The sequence below is a fragment of the Rhinolophus sinicus genome, linkage group LG03 (genome assembly GCF_036562045.2).
Source record: "Rhinolophus sinicus isolate RSC01 linkage group LG03, ASM3656204v1, whole genome shotgun sequence".
Lineage (NCBI taxonomy): Eukaryota > Metazoa > Chordata > Mammalia > Chiroptera > Rhinolophidae > Rhinolophus > Rhinolophus sinicus.
The window spans coordinates 65,900,949-65,917,527 of NC_133753.1; the positions used below are offsets into that span (position 1 = coordinate 65,900,949).

The window sequence follows — 16,579 nt, forward strand, 5'->3', positions numbered from 1 at the left end:
TGGGTGAAGGGAGAAGTCATCAAAGCCAGTGGGATCGTCACAAAATGACAATGGCTGCAAATAAGGAGAGGTTGCAATTATGTGACTCCAGATCACTGACTAGCCCTTGTAGTTTTCTCTTCAAAGATCATAGCCACGGCCGTGAGGAACAGGACCCAAACACAACATCCACAACAGAATTTAAGTTGCTCTAAAACTTGGCTTCCTAACTGCCAGGGCACAGGAAAAGAACCAGATCCCATCCACCTCATAGCACCCAAAAAGGGATATTTGTGTCCCACAGTTTGCAACTTGTGAGGTTCTTTCCTTTGCCTAATGATGTGAGAGAAATAAATTCAGAGGCTGTGTGGTTAACCCCCTGGCACTTCCTGTTTTGCACAAATGCAGCTATGGATTTCTCTAAGAAATCAGTTGGAACCATTTTATCACATGCTTTATCACGACAACTTGGGGAACAATAAAAACAGCTATCAGGTGGTCCCAAATCCCAATTATTTATGTCTCTAAGCAAGCTATTTTAACTGACACTGAATAAACAATTTAACCATGAGAAATACTTGAGACCACCCAGTGACTGTCCCTCTCTCCCCAATGGTATATGTAATCACATGTATTCATTGTATATAAACCATCTTTCAGAGCCAAAAGACCCTCCCCATGGCATAGTCTGCATGTAAGTGTGATTGGATGCTCCAAAGCCGTGCTCTCCTCCCTCGGGGTATGTGAGCATCCTGAACTGATGTGACCACACTGGAGTCTTTTTGGGTGGCCTGGCTGCTTGCCACATTGTCCTATAGTGGCTTTCATTCCTAACACCCCACAGTTTAGTCTTTAAGCCATTAGGTAAGCTTCAGTATTGTAGAGCCTGTCTACATATATAGCTATGATGTATCATGCCCCTATCACACCCACTAACACATTTTTAAGCCTCACAATACCTGTTACAGTCACAACCCCTCCCAAGTTCTAAGGCCCAAGCTTAGAATTTGGGTGAAACTAGCCATTCTCCTGCTGACGGTAACAGCAATCAGGGCACAAACCAAAGTAACTCTCTATACGCCTCCAAAAACTATAAATAAGAAAGACCCATAGCTCAAAGCTGGCTGAAATGCTGCCATACCAGGGCATTCCGCGTCAGATAAGCAAAAACCAAACCACATCCCATATTTGAAGAAGTATAAATACCTGGTGAACACAAAATCAGTGGATCACATAAGGTCAGGCTGCTGTAGCAAGAGCAGCAGTTACTCTGTGGAGTCTTGAGACTCCTTGAGAGCCAGAAGGACTGGGCTACTGATGAAACCATTTCTCATAATACCCCGCATTTCAGAGCATCTGTGCAGCAGATTGCCATTGTGAAGCAAACCTACACATTTCATTTTAAAGAGCCTGATTAAGACAGTATCTATTATCTCACTTCAACCTAAAAAAGATAAGCAAACAAAACCATGAAGTAAGTGTTCGAATGCCATTTTAAAGATGCAGAAATTGCCTCAAAGCTAAAGTGGCTTGCCCAAAGTCAAATAGCTAGAAAGTAAAAGAAATTCTAGGTGCCAGGCCCTCCATTTTCTTCAAAGCCAAGAGGCTGCACCCGTCTCAAAGGCTAGTCCAGCAGGAGTGCTTTGTCTAAGACCACCCCAGGGCTCACCTCCTGGTCCCGTGTTCTCCTGGGAATACCTCCTCCAGAACTCCAGCTGTTGACTCTATTCTGGAATGTTTTATAGACCGCTCTTTAATGAATTCAAGTCCAGTTATTTTACGCTTGGGAGATCTAATCAGCTAACTACTGGTAAAGACATCGAGATTGCTGCAATGGTGCAAAGGAGCCCTGCCCACTCTCCTACCTTGGGCTGTCACACTCCTCCAGGAGCCCTGCCCCCAGTTCTGTGGTTGGACTTTTACTCTAATATTGCCGTGTCAGGTGTGGTGGAGAGGAAGGCAGTGTGATTCCAGGCTGATGGTGCAGATACTATTTTGGGACAAGTGTGATCCTATAATGTGCTCGGAGAGTTTCCTGTGTGACTACCTTAGTTGTAACAGATTTTAGTTGTTGAGCCTTTTATCATCATTCTCAATGAGATATTCATTAATAAATATAAGGCATTCTCACCAACACTTAAGTTTTGGGAAGGAACTAGGCTTTATAGAGAAAGAACCTTGAAATATTATTTTTGTAGGACAGCCACCTTTGCTGGTTGCTGTGAAGAGAGACAGCTGTTAGCTGGATATCGAAGCAGCAGGAACAGACAGTCATCCTGGACTTGTCTCCTGCCTCTGAGAGGAAGAAGATGGTCCAGGTACCTTCCAAGAAATAAAAGAATCGGCTGGGAGGGAATTCTGGTGCTTTGAAGGACTCCACCAGCATCTGCTAAATGAGGTTAAGAGAGGATCTATCAAAAGCCCGACACGTGCTGGTCCCTTGACAAATGGAAGTTCCCTTTATTTCTTCTATGTTGACAAAAAGAATAGAAGAGTCTCACATGGTGGTTTATACATGAAAGCACTTAGTAGATTTTCACTGAACAACATATATTATGTGAGCATCCAGAGAGAAATAAATCCTAGGTAAATATTGGAGGACCAATGAAATAAGAGCAGCTATCTAAAATGTAGTTGTTACCTCCAGTCATTCCTATACCATCATGTTTATTTGTATAGCCTCTGTTGCAATCTTAAATTAGCTGTTTTGTTCACTGTTATATCCCAGAACCTAGAACACTGCCTGCCTACCATACAGTATTTGCTCAAGAAATGTGTATTGAATAAATACATATATACATACAGTATTGAATAAATATATATTGACTCAATCAATAAAAGTAAACTATTAAAAGACCTATGATACAATAGGTTAGTTCAGAATATGAGTTGAAAGGACTTTTTTCGGGGCCTAATTAAGCTACGTTCTGAATATGTAACCTTGGGTAGATCACTTGATGTCTCTTTGGTTCATTCTTCATCTATAAAATAACAATAATATCTATCTCACTAGGTTGCTATAAAGATTAAATTGTTTAACACACATAAAAATAATGTATAAACCATAGACACCATACAAATATTAAGACTACTATCATGGTAAAAAAAATAAGCAGTGAGATAATAGGGTTATTACATACTTAAGAGCCCAATTTAGCACAACTCATACCCCTGGAAAGTAGACCCTCGTTCTGTATTCCATTTTTCTAAGCAGTCCTTTCAGCTTACTCCTTCCTGATCTCTGAATGTATATGTACACTTCCCCCACCTACTTTAGTGATGTGCATGAATAACAATCTTAATATTTCTCTACCTAACTCTTACTCATCCTTAAAGTCCCAAGTCAGGTGTTGCTGCCTCCTGGAAGCCTTTGCTCCTGTTGTCCTGTAAGAACATGCTGTATACACAACATACCCTAAATTACATGTTTCTCATCTGTCATCAGATAACAATCTATGCATATGTCTTTGCTTGGTCACCTGGGACTGAACCATAAACTTCTCGAGAGTTATGTCTTTCCTCTGATTATCACCTGTACCTAGCACAGTGTCTGATACAAACCAAGAATTCAGTAAATATGGAATGAATTAGCTATGAGTGAACGAGACTCAGAAAGGTTGTACCTTCCATTGGTTGGCATCGCATAAAATCTCCTTACTAAGGCAAGTTAACAGTTAATATTCCAAATATATTCTAAAGACTAACTCAGACTACTTCAGGAATGTGTGTCTTTGAAGGATTAGAAAAATGTCAAGCTGGGCATGACTGTTTATCTATTAAATAATATTTTCTTCCTTTTATTTTCCTTATATGTCTCTTCTTGTAATAAACAAGGTCTCTTTTCTTACCATGGCATGAATGCAGAATTAACCACAAACTCCACACATTCCTTTTACTGAAGAACTGTACGTGTTTTCCCAATGACAAAAAAAAAAAAAAAGTTAGACACAAGATGTAGAAGTCATCAACAATTTTGTAAGGTCCCAAGCATCCCGAGAGAAATTAACATTTGCAAAATCACTTTGAACTCTGATGTTGAACAGCTTTTTAAAAGTTCCATACAATGAAAAGTTCCATTCCCATAAAATCAGAAATACCTTTCTGGGCTCATTTCATATCAAAATGCAATAAGGTTCATAAGTGTCTCTGTGAAGTTTGAGTATAATAAAGTTTAGCTATAAAACATTTAATACGCAACAGGCTTCGAGACCAGTGGAAGTACTGACTGTGTTTAGCACGGCTCCCTTTACAACATACTCCATCAATAACGAGAACAAACATAAAAACAGCGCAAGAATAATCTATAAATGTCTGCACTACAACCATCAAAGGCTTTTACTCTTATTACTGATCAGGCTGAGGCAAGCTGACATTCACAATCACTTCACCCAAAGTCCATGCATAGAAAGCTCTGTAACGCGGTCCCCAACGAGCACGTAAAATCCACTTTTTATTTGGATATGTCATTCAGCAAGTGATAGATATTCTCCAACAGCTTCAGCAGCAACCTTTCCTTCCAAATTAGTTTTTCCTTTGGAAACCAAAGAAGCAGGTTCCTTCCAATTGTCCCAAGTTGTCTGTGTACCTCCCGTTTAACCCAGACCCAGGGCCACCACCAAGCCACTGGACTCTGGATGGAGCAATTCCATTCACAAAGTTCAGTGTGTAATTCTAGTTTGCAACTTGGGCTTGCAGGCTCAGGGTGTCTCTTTCCTAGAAATGACCATCTCAGTCACCTGGGGGATCCCCTCTCTTTTCGTGCTTCTCCAAAGCTAACAGGACTGCCTCTATAAGGGTTTTAAGGAAAAACAATATCACACCCAAAACTCACTTTCTCACTTCATTCAGATTTCTGCTGAAATATCTTCACCATATACAGTGCTTTCCTGACCACCCTGATTAAAATAGCCCACATATTATTCTATATCCCCTTACCCTAATATTTACTCATTAGTCGTCTGTCTCTCCTCACTAGAATATAAGCTCCCGAGGCCAGAGACTTTGTTTCACCCACTCATTTCTGTGTTCTTGGAGGCTAGAATTATTTCTAACACATGGTTGATGCTTGAGAAATACCTATTGACTGTAGCATGAATGAATAGATGGATAGGTAAAAAGACAGGAAGTTTTGGACAAGTGGGAAACATATATTGTAGTCAGTCCATTTTGAAAAACAACATACAGTCACATGCCTGTTTCTGTTCATGTTGGTCCCTCTGCCTATGATGTCCTGAGTCCCTGAAAAAGGACCTCCCCTTAAACACCCGGTGCCAATTTCCCCTACTCTCTGGAGCTGCCCCAAACCTCAAAAGGCAGAGTCAATCATGTTCTGCTCTAGGTTTCAAATGCATTTTAAACATACCTCTATGAAATCTTTTGAACTAGTTCTCCCCTTCCTGTTTGCCTCCTATATAACACAGTGTATTTCCTAAAGACATGGTCTGGCAGAGTCACACAACATACATTGATTGTCTCAGGTGCCTAAGATACACCAGTGAGGAAAGTAGACAAAGACCCCAGCTTCACTGGCATTATATGCTCATAAACGGGTATTAAATATTTGTTTAAAAAATGGATTTTCATCACTGATATCTGACTCCACCTTCTTATCCATGAACCTCAGTATTTTACTCTCTATATCAGAACACTCGAGAAGGGCAGGTGCTTATTGAGTGGACAAGGAGAAAGACAAGTCTTCGTTTTCAGGGATTTCTGCTATTTAGTATCATTTTAGAGGTTCGATTGAGAAATCCAGCTTTTAGTTGGCAACAAAAGAAAAAAGGGAAGTGGGAAAGTCAGAGATTTCCTTAGGAATAGGGTAATGTCCACAGCATAAAAGGCACCCAAGACAGCAGGACCAGAGTAGAAAGTTGAAGTAGAGGGCGTTGATCGGCTGCTCATTCCAGTACCTGCCCTTACCTACAGGAACCAAGCATTGTGAGTGGTCCTGTGGCAGCCATAGAAAGCAGCCTGAAAATTTGCTACAGTATCTGTATATGAGGCGTGGGAAAATCACTCCCGACTAATGGCAGCTAGTTTTTAAGTACACGATCATCACTTAGACAATTTGGTGTGGAACTTTTTTTTTATAAAGAAAGAAGCATTAAAGCAGGGGTGTCCAAACTATGGCCCGCAGGCCAACTGCGGCCCATGATCCATTGTTAATTAGCCCGCAGCAAATTCCAAAAATATATTTAGTTTACTTAAATAAACTAGGTGAGGCAATACGTGCTTCACCTCGAGTGAGTGGCCCGGCTGTTTGTATATTTTACCGCATATGGCCCTTTGTGAAAACCATTGAAAAAAGTTTGGACATCCCTGCAATAAAGGAAGAGGTTTCCTTTGGTTTGAAATAATTGAAGGCCAAAGGAACTGAAAATGACACAAGACATTAGGAAATCTAATCTCTCCTTCATAGCCTCTACATGTAATGGCTTGCTCTTTTCTTCTCTGACTCCTCCTTGCGCTGTCTGTAACTTGTATTAAATCTCAAATCAAAGTAAGTCAGGTGTCCAGCAGAAGTGGCCTCACCAACAGAAAGTGAGGAAGTTTAAAATCAGAACTGTCCCATAAGATATAGGGTTATGGGCACCTTACCTATAAAAGAATGACCCAATCTTACAACAAGTTTCTGCTGGGGAATATGGGCAGCAAAATTCATGCTTTATCCAGCATCTATCTCCACATCCATTAAAAATGACAACACACTAGTTCAAATATTCAAACAGACATAAACTAAGTAAAATAATAGAATTTTTTACCTACAAGGGATTTTAAGTCATCTCGTCCATCTTTCCAACTAGAGCTTACATATTCCTTCTGAGTGAACACTCAGCTTCTCCTTGAACATCTTCAGAGATTACTCTTTGTTCATTTGTCTTCAAACATCCTCAGATAGTCCCTGAGGATATTTCATAGTTGATGTTTAGATATCTGCAATGACATATGCTGTTAAGAAAGAAAGAAAGAAAGGAAGGAAGGAAGGAAGGAAGGAAGGAAGGAAGGAAGGAAGGAAGGAAGAAAGAAAGAAAGAGAGAAAGGAAATGGATGGGAAGGGAAGGGAAGGGTAGTAAAGGAAAGAAAGGAAAAGGAAGGAAGGAAGGAAGGAAGGAAGGAAGGAAGGAAGGAAGGAAGGAAGGGAGGGAGGGAGGGAGGAAGGGAGGGAGGGAAAGAAAACAAGAAAAGAAAAGAAAAGAAAAGAAAAGAAAAGAAAAGAAAGAAAGAAAGAAAGGAAGGAAGGAAGAAAGAAAGAAAGAAAGAAAGAAAGAAAGAAAGAAAGAAAGAAAGAAAGAAAGAAAGAAAGAAAGAAAGAAAGAAAGAAAGAAAAGAAAGAAAAAGTTTTAAAAGTCTAATTCCAAATGTTCCTTTAAGAAAGACATTTTAATAGTCTGATTTCCAAACGTTTCTTCAAAAGAGAAGTGTGCGGTGAAACCGAATGGTAAACATCACTGACAGGGTGGAGGCTGCACAAGAAGCCGGATCAAGAGGTCCCAGCACAGTGCGCCCTATTGTGCCTCATAATCACAAGAAGAATTCACTGGGGGTTAATTCAATCTGTGTAATGTTCTCAGAGGAGGAAAGAAATAACTTTTCCCCTATTTTTCAAGCTATTTACCTTTATGTCCCCTGGAACCTTTTAAATAACATTGCTTGAAAATCCAGTCTGTAAGCTGCCCTTGGCTCCAAGAATCGTTAAAGAATTTATAAGCTGTTTTCTCTCCTATCCCAGGAGCTACTGCCAGGGGAAGCAAAATCCAGACGTTTGCAACTCAACACCAGTGAGTGCCTGGCTAATCTGATCAATGAGGAGGCAGCAGTCACAGTCACCTCTGACACAGGGCACCTGACAGGCATCCATATTCTGCCCTTGCTAATGCTGCTTCTGGGCACCCACCCATCTCTTTTCCACTATGGTGGAGCTCTGGGCTTTAGAGTCATCCAGGCCCAGGTACCAATCCAGACAGCTGACTTCTCATGTCTGCCAGGGCTCTCTGGAAGGCTCAGGAGTACAGACTGTCTTGAGACGCTTCCAATAGTTCCTGCTGGTGACATCCAAGCAACGATGGCAGTGGCGTGTGATATCCCCCTGAGGCCCTTGGGGTAGTATACAACCCTGTTGATGCAGTTCACACAAATGTCCCAATTTAATCATCGAATGCTGGTGGTGGCATTTGGAATCTCATAAATCATGAAAAGAAAAAGGTTTTCCTGCATGAGCTCCTCACAGAGTTTCTAACAACAGAGCTATAGCCAGACTTATGCAAAGCCAAAGACTTCTTTTTCTCACCTGTGTGTGATGGCAAACCTGGGGAATCCCGAGTCCTGGGAAATAGCCAGTAGTTCCATTACCACAGTAGTGGAGGCGGCCATTTGTCTATTCATGACGGGCATCTTGTACCCCACCTTCCTGACCCTCAGGTAGGGAAGGGTTTCTCAATGGAGGCAGCAAGGAGACAGGCTACAGTGGTCTGTCTTTTAGGTTCTTTTATTCCTTTTATATTTTTAAGTTTTCTTATCCTTTCTTCACTTAAAACTTATCTAAGAATTCCTGTGGAAGTAAGAAGTAAGGATCTTGGAAAGTTCTAAATCAAAATAGGATAGGACTCTCTACTTCTTTCCCTGACCAAAAATAAAAGCCTGTTCATTAAAGTGTGTATGTACACACACACACACACACACACACACACATACACACACACACACCACTAAATTAATTGGTCTGAATCAGCTCTTCTATTTTTCACCAGTCTTTTGCCTGATTTATATTCTTCATGCAGAGGCAATAGCTGTAAGTGTTCTTTGGCTATAAGAATGGCAATCCACATAGTCAACAGTATTATACCAATTTACTTTACTGAATAAGGTGGAAGAAGTAGTTAGGATGGCCCACCTAGTTATTTCACTGACATACAGCCAGGACCTTTCCTGGGGCTGAGCATGCTTTTTTAAAAAAAGTATATGAAAGACATTAAAGGACTAACATCCCACCTTTGTACAAAAAAGCTGTAACACACTGTAGCTGTGATGATATGAATGGCCCACTCCATACATTCCATCAAACCCCAAGCCTTGACCATCTATAGTTATGGGCTATTTTCTACTTGCTTCATGTACATTCATCTTGTCAAAGAAATTGCTCAAGTGCCCTGAAAGCAGGAATCAAGACTTCTGTTTCTTGTCTTTTCTAGTAGCAAAGTATGACAACAAAGGGTCTTGCGACATCCTCCATAAGACATATCAGGGACTCAGTAAAGGAAAACACCTTCTAGGAAGGGAACTTTTCTCTCTGAGATGAATTCAGTGCATTTCTATCTAGAAGAATGAACCAAGGGCCTAAAGAGAAATGTGGGTAGGAACTAATGATGCAGCGGATTAAATAGTGAGCTGATTGGGACTCTTTTACCTCTACAATTATCCTAAAAAGTGTTTGCATCCTCTGCCATATGTCACCAAAACTCATTTCCTTTTCCTTCTGGATATATGGTAAACTGTATTTTCCTGCCTCCCTTGCACTTATACGTGACCATGTGACAGAATTTTAACCAATAGAATGTTGTCAGAAGTGATGTGCACCACTTAGCTGATAAAACCCTTCTATGTGCAATCCTGTCATTCTTTCCCCATCCATCAGATAAAGAGAGAAGACTGTGGATGTAGACGAGATTGGAATTCAGAGATATATGAGTTCCTGAATTACCCTGTAATACTGCCCACCAAATACCCAAGGGTTTCATGAGTGAGAAATAGCCTCCTGTTGTTTTAAGGCTATCATTTTAAATCTGAGCTTGTGTGCTACATCAATTAGCCTACTGTGGCTAACATATCCTATATGAAAGCAGATTTCTCTTCTCAGGCCAATGACATGAGTCTGTATCTTGGGTGCAGTTTGGTGTATACTGCTGATATTACTTTCTATCTTCCCATGTTTTTTCTGGCCCTTAACCAATTATTTTCAGTTAGGACTCACCCTACGTAATACCCTCTTCCCTTCTTCTAGGCATTTCTATAGTTTCCTTGAAACGAAATATGGTTATGAATAACATTTTTAAAAGTCTCTATGTTCTGTAAGCCTCGTCTTAATACTGTTAGGAGGGAGGAAGTGTTTGGGAGTAGAGGTGAGGGAAGGGGATGGTAGGTATAAAAAGCCATACAGAATAGCTATGCCTAAGAGAAAGTTGAAAAGCTCTTCTGATCGTTACAATAGACATCGATGATAAACTGCTCTTCTTACTGAACTATGGACCAGAAGCCATGACTCAGATCAGCACTAATGAAAAACGATTTGGCCTTTCCTTCTATTTTTGACAAAGGAAGAAAAACCACATATCTTCTTCTTTGAGAACAGTTAGAATTCCACATCTTATTCCAAGAGTCAAATCACCCACTTTATGAAAAAGAGAAAGATATAAAGAAGGAATATTTGTGCTTGGGAAGACTGTGGTTTTTCACAGAGTCCACCATTTACTCAATCTTCCTAGGACAGTGCATGCAGGTGGGAGATGGGAGAAAACAAAAATAGACTCAATAAGACACAGGGCTTTTATAAGAACTAAGAAGTGCCAGTAAAATTTACTCCTGATCCAGTTTGCTGTAAGCTTCACATCCTTCACACTGTCATAAATAATGAACAGATTAACAGAATGTCTATAAACATAAAATCCTTCTCAGAAAGCAATTTTTATTTTCAGTCTCCGGGAGCCCAGATTCTTGAACAGAATTCTCACTGGGAGCCAACTCAGCCTGATATGTTGGCATCTCTCCAACATCAGGAGTCAACAAAATGGTGTTGACTTGAAGACTTGACCAGGGCTGCAGTTAAAGTTCATCAGGCTTTTGTGGGGAGATTGTTGTCTAAGAAAACAAAATTCTGAGTGCTCTCATTGTGAAACTAGGGTGGCAAAATGCAAAACTAATAAAAGGGAAAAAAAAATGTCTTTTCCTTTCACTCCCCTGGAAAAAGTGACCCATCATATTGTTTTGATATTTCTTTTTCAGTATTTGAAAACTAATTCCATTGTCAACTGGGGAGGAAAGGATAACATGAAATAGATTCTCAACTATTGAGATGACTCTTCTCGACACTCACCTCTTCATTTGTTTATCACACAGGGACTGTTTTCTATGGTTTACATCTAAGTCCAGCCCTGGAAAATGTTTATGTGGATTTATCTCAAGGTATTTCCACCCCTCTATACTGTTCCTAGTAAATGTTTCCATTTGATAATAAATGAGTTGGGACACTAATGACTGAAAGAGCATCCAGGCAGCCCAAAGTACTGATGGGGGATGTCTCACCTAAAGAATTAAGTATCACACAGCTATTTGCCCCTCCAGACACTACACTGTACCCAGAAGTCATGTTGGCCTTGAGTGGCATCTTGTCTGAGACGTACTGCTAACCAATAAAACCCTGAAGATTGCATTGCATAAGGCTAATAAAAAGCAGATAATGACTTAAGAAAACATTCATCCTATGAACTGTTGAAAGACACACTGAGGCATTTAAAATGTTTAAGGGTTTATCTGAGCAAAAAATTGATTAGAATCTGGCAGCACTAAACCAGAAGTGGTTAAGAGTGCTCTACCAATAGGAATTGGGGAGAGACTTTTGTAGAGAAAAGAAGCAGCAAGGTAAAGAAATTGTTGATTGGCTATAGCTTAAAGCCTAGTTGGCTGTTTATGATGAGTTGTCCTTAGGTTTTGATTTCGTAACCTTGAGGGAGTTATACAGGCTTAGATTTTAGTTTGTTTATGTTGGCTGCCATAGCATCAGAGCCACTTCAGTCTAATGAGCTCCTTGCTTAATTAATTTAACAATATACATAGAAAAAGAGGGAAGACTTTAACAGTGGATTTTCCCTGAGAGGAAGAGTTATCAATAGTTTATTTCCCTCTTTTTCTTAAGTTGTATTTTATTTTTTTAAGCAAAGAAAATATATTATTTGAACAATAATATAGGTTATGAAGAAAGAAACAATTATTCTCCCTTTTTTCTTTGCTTTTCTAAGTGGAAAGTTGGCATATGACAGTTTCTGAACTGACACCTGCATTTTCCTAGCTTAGGAAGATACAGTGTGCTTAAGGAGGGCGAGGAATAAATGGTTTTAATAAATGTAGGCAAGACCAATGTACCGTTGGTGGGCTCAGGCCACAGATCAGATTTGTTATCTGTGCTGGTACCAGGGTGTGGTATGGAGTTCTTTGTTTTTTTCTGCATCTTTAAGAAAAACCTGTATACTTTTTTCTAAATGCATGCAGGCACATCCAACTGTCCAAACTAAAAGTACATCCAGGATTGAAGACAGCCTGGAAAAGATCATTTTGGGTTCCAGAGGCTCTGAAGTAACACAAACACACACATACTTTTGAAGGAAAGTGAACTGGATGTTAAACACCAGTAAAACTTTAGAAAGAGTTCCATTATACTCAGAAAAAAGATGTGTCACTTTTACCACTTTTATTGTAATTGTACTAAAAGACAAGTCAAAATGACAATAATAGTAGTAGTAGTAGTAGTAGTAGTAGTAGTAGTAGTAGTAGTAAAAGGTATATATAAGACTTAGAAAGAATCAGAAAAGACTGGCCCCATTTTCAGATGTTGTGATAGTGAACATAGAAACTCCAACTACAAACTAGTACAAATAATAAGAGAATGCAGCAAAATTGCTGGATATAATCAACATACAAAATCAACAGTATTTTTAACCAGTATTGTTAATTAGACCTATTGTGGTGATCACGTCACAATATACACAAATATCAAATCATTGTGTTGTACACCTAAAACTAATATAATGTTCGATGTGAATTACACCTCAAAAAAAAAAATCAACAGTATTACTATTCATGACTAATCACTAATTAGAAAATGGCATAAAGATAAAAATAAAAATCTTGAATAAATGGAAAAAGTCATGCACATTGGGCCAAAGTAGATGTCATAACTTAAATTATAAAATACAGAACTAAGTGACATATAATACTACACTTAAAAACATGTAGTATTATATACATACAGCTAAAGCACCACTTAAATAGAAATTTATAGTCTTAAGTGCATGTATTGGGGGGAAAGAAATACAACTTAATGTGATAGTAAGCACCCACTTAAGAAAAAGTAGAAAAAGAAAATAGCTATAGCAGAAATTAATGCAATATAAATAAACATATAAAAGAGAGGATCAACAGGTCCAAAGTTGGCCTGGTTTTGATCTTTTTTTTAAACTCGCAAAATAGGCTTTACCAAGATTAAACAAGAAAAAAGAAAGAAGCCACTAATAATTATTAGAAATGGAAATATGGATATAACTAAAAATGCTGCAGATATTCAAAAGATAGTAAAAGTATTATAAATAACTTTGTGACAATGTATTTGAAAAGCTTAGTGGAAATAATCAAATTCCTAGAAAAATATACCTCATCAAAATTGATTCAAGATAGACTATTAAAAAAATTAATCAACAATTACAATTTTTTTGACAAAGATAACATCAAATGGTTTTACCAGCAAGTTCTGCCAAGCATTCAAGAAACAAAGTAATTTCAATCTTAAACAAATTCTTCCAGAGACTAGAAAAAGGGGGAATGCTCATCATCTTATTTTATGAAGCTAGAGTAAATGTGGAGGCCAACATTTGACAAGGGAAGTATGAGAAAGGAAAATTGCAACCCAATCTCTCTCATGAATAGAGATAGGGGAATCCTAAAGAAAATATTTGCCAACCAAATCCAAAAATAAAAAGAACTGTGTGCCATGATCAAGTAGGGTTTATCCTAGGAATGTATCCTTTATGATAACTTGCAGGAAAGCAAAATATATGGATTCAGATGCAGTGAAGTAGAGGATTTGGGGTTGGGAGTCGGTGGAAGTTCTCTTCAAATTGCTTCAATTTTTTTCCCCAGTCAATTAGGAAAAATGTTATTGGTTTTAGATGCAGATAGAGGAGCAGGTCTCAAAGATTTGAGGAGAAAGAAGGTATGAAATAGTCTTCTAGGAGAGTGGGAAAATAAATGGGGGATGGTGTGATTGCATCAAAACTCATCTGAGGTTCATGAATTTAAAGATCATTTACTAGAGGCCCCACCTTGCACAGTAAGAAATAAAAAAGAAGGTCTAAGGATTAAGAAGGAAGACACAAAGCTCTCATTCTTGCAGGTGATATGCTTATTCCTAAGAAAACCCGAAAGAGATTATAAGATCAATATATAACAGTCAGTTGCATTTCTATACACTAACAGCAAATAGTTGGAAAATGTAATCTTAAAGAGGATCCCATCAATGTGTATATATATATATATATATATATGAGAAGACCTAAATATAGGGAATGATATAACCTATTCATGAATAGATAGAATCAGTATCATAAAGAAATCAATTCATTCACCCCTAAGTTGGTGTATAAATTCAGTGCAATTCTAATTAAAACCTCATAAAGCTATGTTGTTGGTGGAAAGGCAAGAGAGGCCTACCAGAAACGAAGATTTATTTTCATGCTATCATAATTAAAGGGTATTGTTCCAGGCATAGACAAAGAGTTTAACAGAATAGAAGAGAAAGTTCTGGAAAAACAAACAAACACATATATAGATATTTAATTTATAACATCACTGGAGGAAGGTAGGAGCAATTCAAAAAATGGTACTGAGACAACCAGCTATCCAGATTTCTTAAATTAAAATTAATTCCCTACATTATATCACACATAAAAACATCTACATAAATTAAAGACTTAAATGTAAAAAGCAATTTTTAAATGTGTCCTAGAAATATAGATCATTTTATGACATTGCAATACACAATATTTTCATAAATAAGATAGATAATGCACAAAAAGAGAAATATTTGAATTCACTAAAATTAAATTTTTCCATATGATAATGTGTCTGGGCTTCAGCGTTCAATAGACTTGAAGCAGGAGCCCAAATAGGAAAAATTGAGATCAGCTATAATTTTAGCTATGTTAGAAACTATTCTACAATAGTCATGCATAAAAGAGCAATGTTTCTCTACTTCCTTTTGGTAAGATCAAACAGCTCGTTTCCAAAAGGTAATATATTACAGGCAAAGGTGAATTATAAAAAGAAATAGAGATGTACCTTTGTAGCAGTTGAGAAGTCCTTGAGAATCCAAATGAAGGAAGTTAGATCTAGATCGTAAGCACAAACAACTGAGAACTGAAAGAGAAGCTGGCTTTTAAGGGAAAACCAAAGAGAAATGGATAAATGATAGGATGAATGTGAATGGATGGAAAATAAATCCAGGAGATATTAGTCCATCCTTTATTCAAGCCATCATCCTCTGTATTTCCTAACTTCTCACAGTTGACACCCCCAGTGAACATGAACCAAAGGTCAATTCATGGCAGTCCTGCAATAATTCTAGCAAGGGTTGAGTTAACCTCAACCCCATCATCCATCAAGGCTTAGACTGAAACCACTCACTCAGCCACGACCAGTGGGTTATATTTGCTTCCTGAAGTCCTCCACTGCTCAGACTTGGGACCCAGCTAGTCCCACTCTGTTATACATATTAACTTCTAAAATGGAGACCACCGTTCCCTCTACCATGCCCCTACCCTCTGCCACCGTGTAGTTCTGACCAGCTTCCAGTATTGGTAGCCAAGTCTTCCTATTACACCTGAGTCCCTGCTGCCTCACCTACCCTCTGCCTAAGGCTGAATTTTACATCTTTCCCTTGCTGCCAGAATACCACATAAACACTCTTAACTCTCCCCGTTGTCTTCTTCCTAGTGGAGGCACTTTCTGTTAAGAGGAGGAAGAAGTCATTTAAGCCAAAAAGGAGAGTCTGCATCTCTGAGACAACTGTCCCAAGGCAGCAGTGATAGAATTCATAGATCCCAACAATCAGTCTCCCTTACCCGATTATCCCCAGAGCATCCCACAGCCTGCCAATAGAATGCAATCTGCAGATAAGAGATATTTGCCAGGGATGGAGACTCCTGATTCAGGCATCAAGAGGTAGAAATGCAGTACACCACAGTTAACTCAACTAGACATCTTCAGAGTTGAAATGTCTCACCTTGTGTGTCTGCAAGCCATCTGCTGGCCCATCAGGACCAGTTATGAGAGGGAAAAACATATTTTCCAAAAGCTTTTCTAAGCGTTTGCATGGCTAGCTGCCCTTGCGTATTCTTCTGAGTACTCGGGACACTGGAAGCCACAAAAACCAGCTGGTACCACTTCAATGACTGGTTCCCCAGGGAAAATGATGGTGTGAAAGGTAAAAGGAAATTATGGAAACCAGCTGAGTCTTCATGGAAGTATCACCCTGGGTCTGTACCAAGCGTTCAGTGTTTTCCAAAGTCTAATTTTCTCTCCAGCCTCAGAGCCAAGGACAATGTCTTAAGAGCCTGAGATGGCCCTAACCAATTCGGTGAAGTAAACAAAATGTGACCGCTTACTATGAACTGGACCCTTCTTTTTATTTCAAGGTTTATTTATTCCACAGATATTTCACTTATTTCTATACTATACCACTGGGTGATTCCATCTGGGAACTATCAAACTCTGAAGCGCTTGGGGCAGGGGCAAAGATATAGCAATTAGTGTTATCTGCAAATTAGCTGGAAATTCAAAG

The 16,579-nt window shown here is 38.9% G+C and overlaps 1 long non-coding RNA gene across 1 annotated transcript in view; it reads left to right on the forward strand.

Annotated features, from left to right (window-relative positions):
- The window catches only part of LOC141570362 (uncharacterized), a 235,875-nt gene that overhangs the window by 12,742 nt on the left and 206,554 nt on the right, over positions 1–16,579 (forward strand). The window lies entirely within an intron of this gene.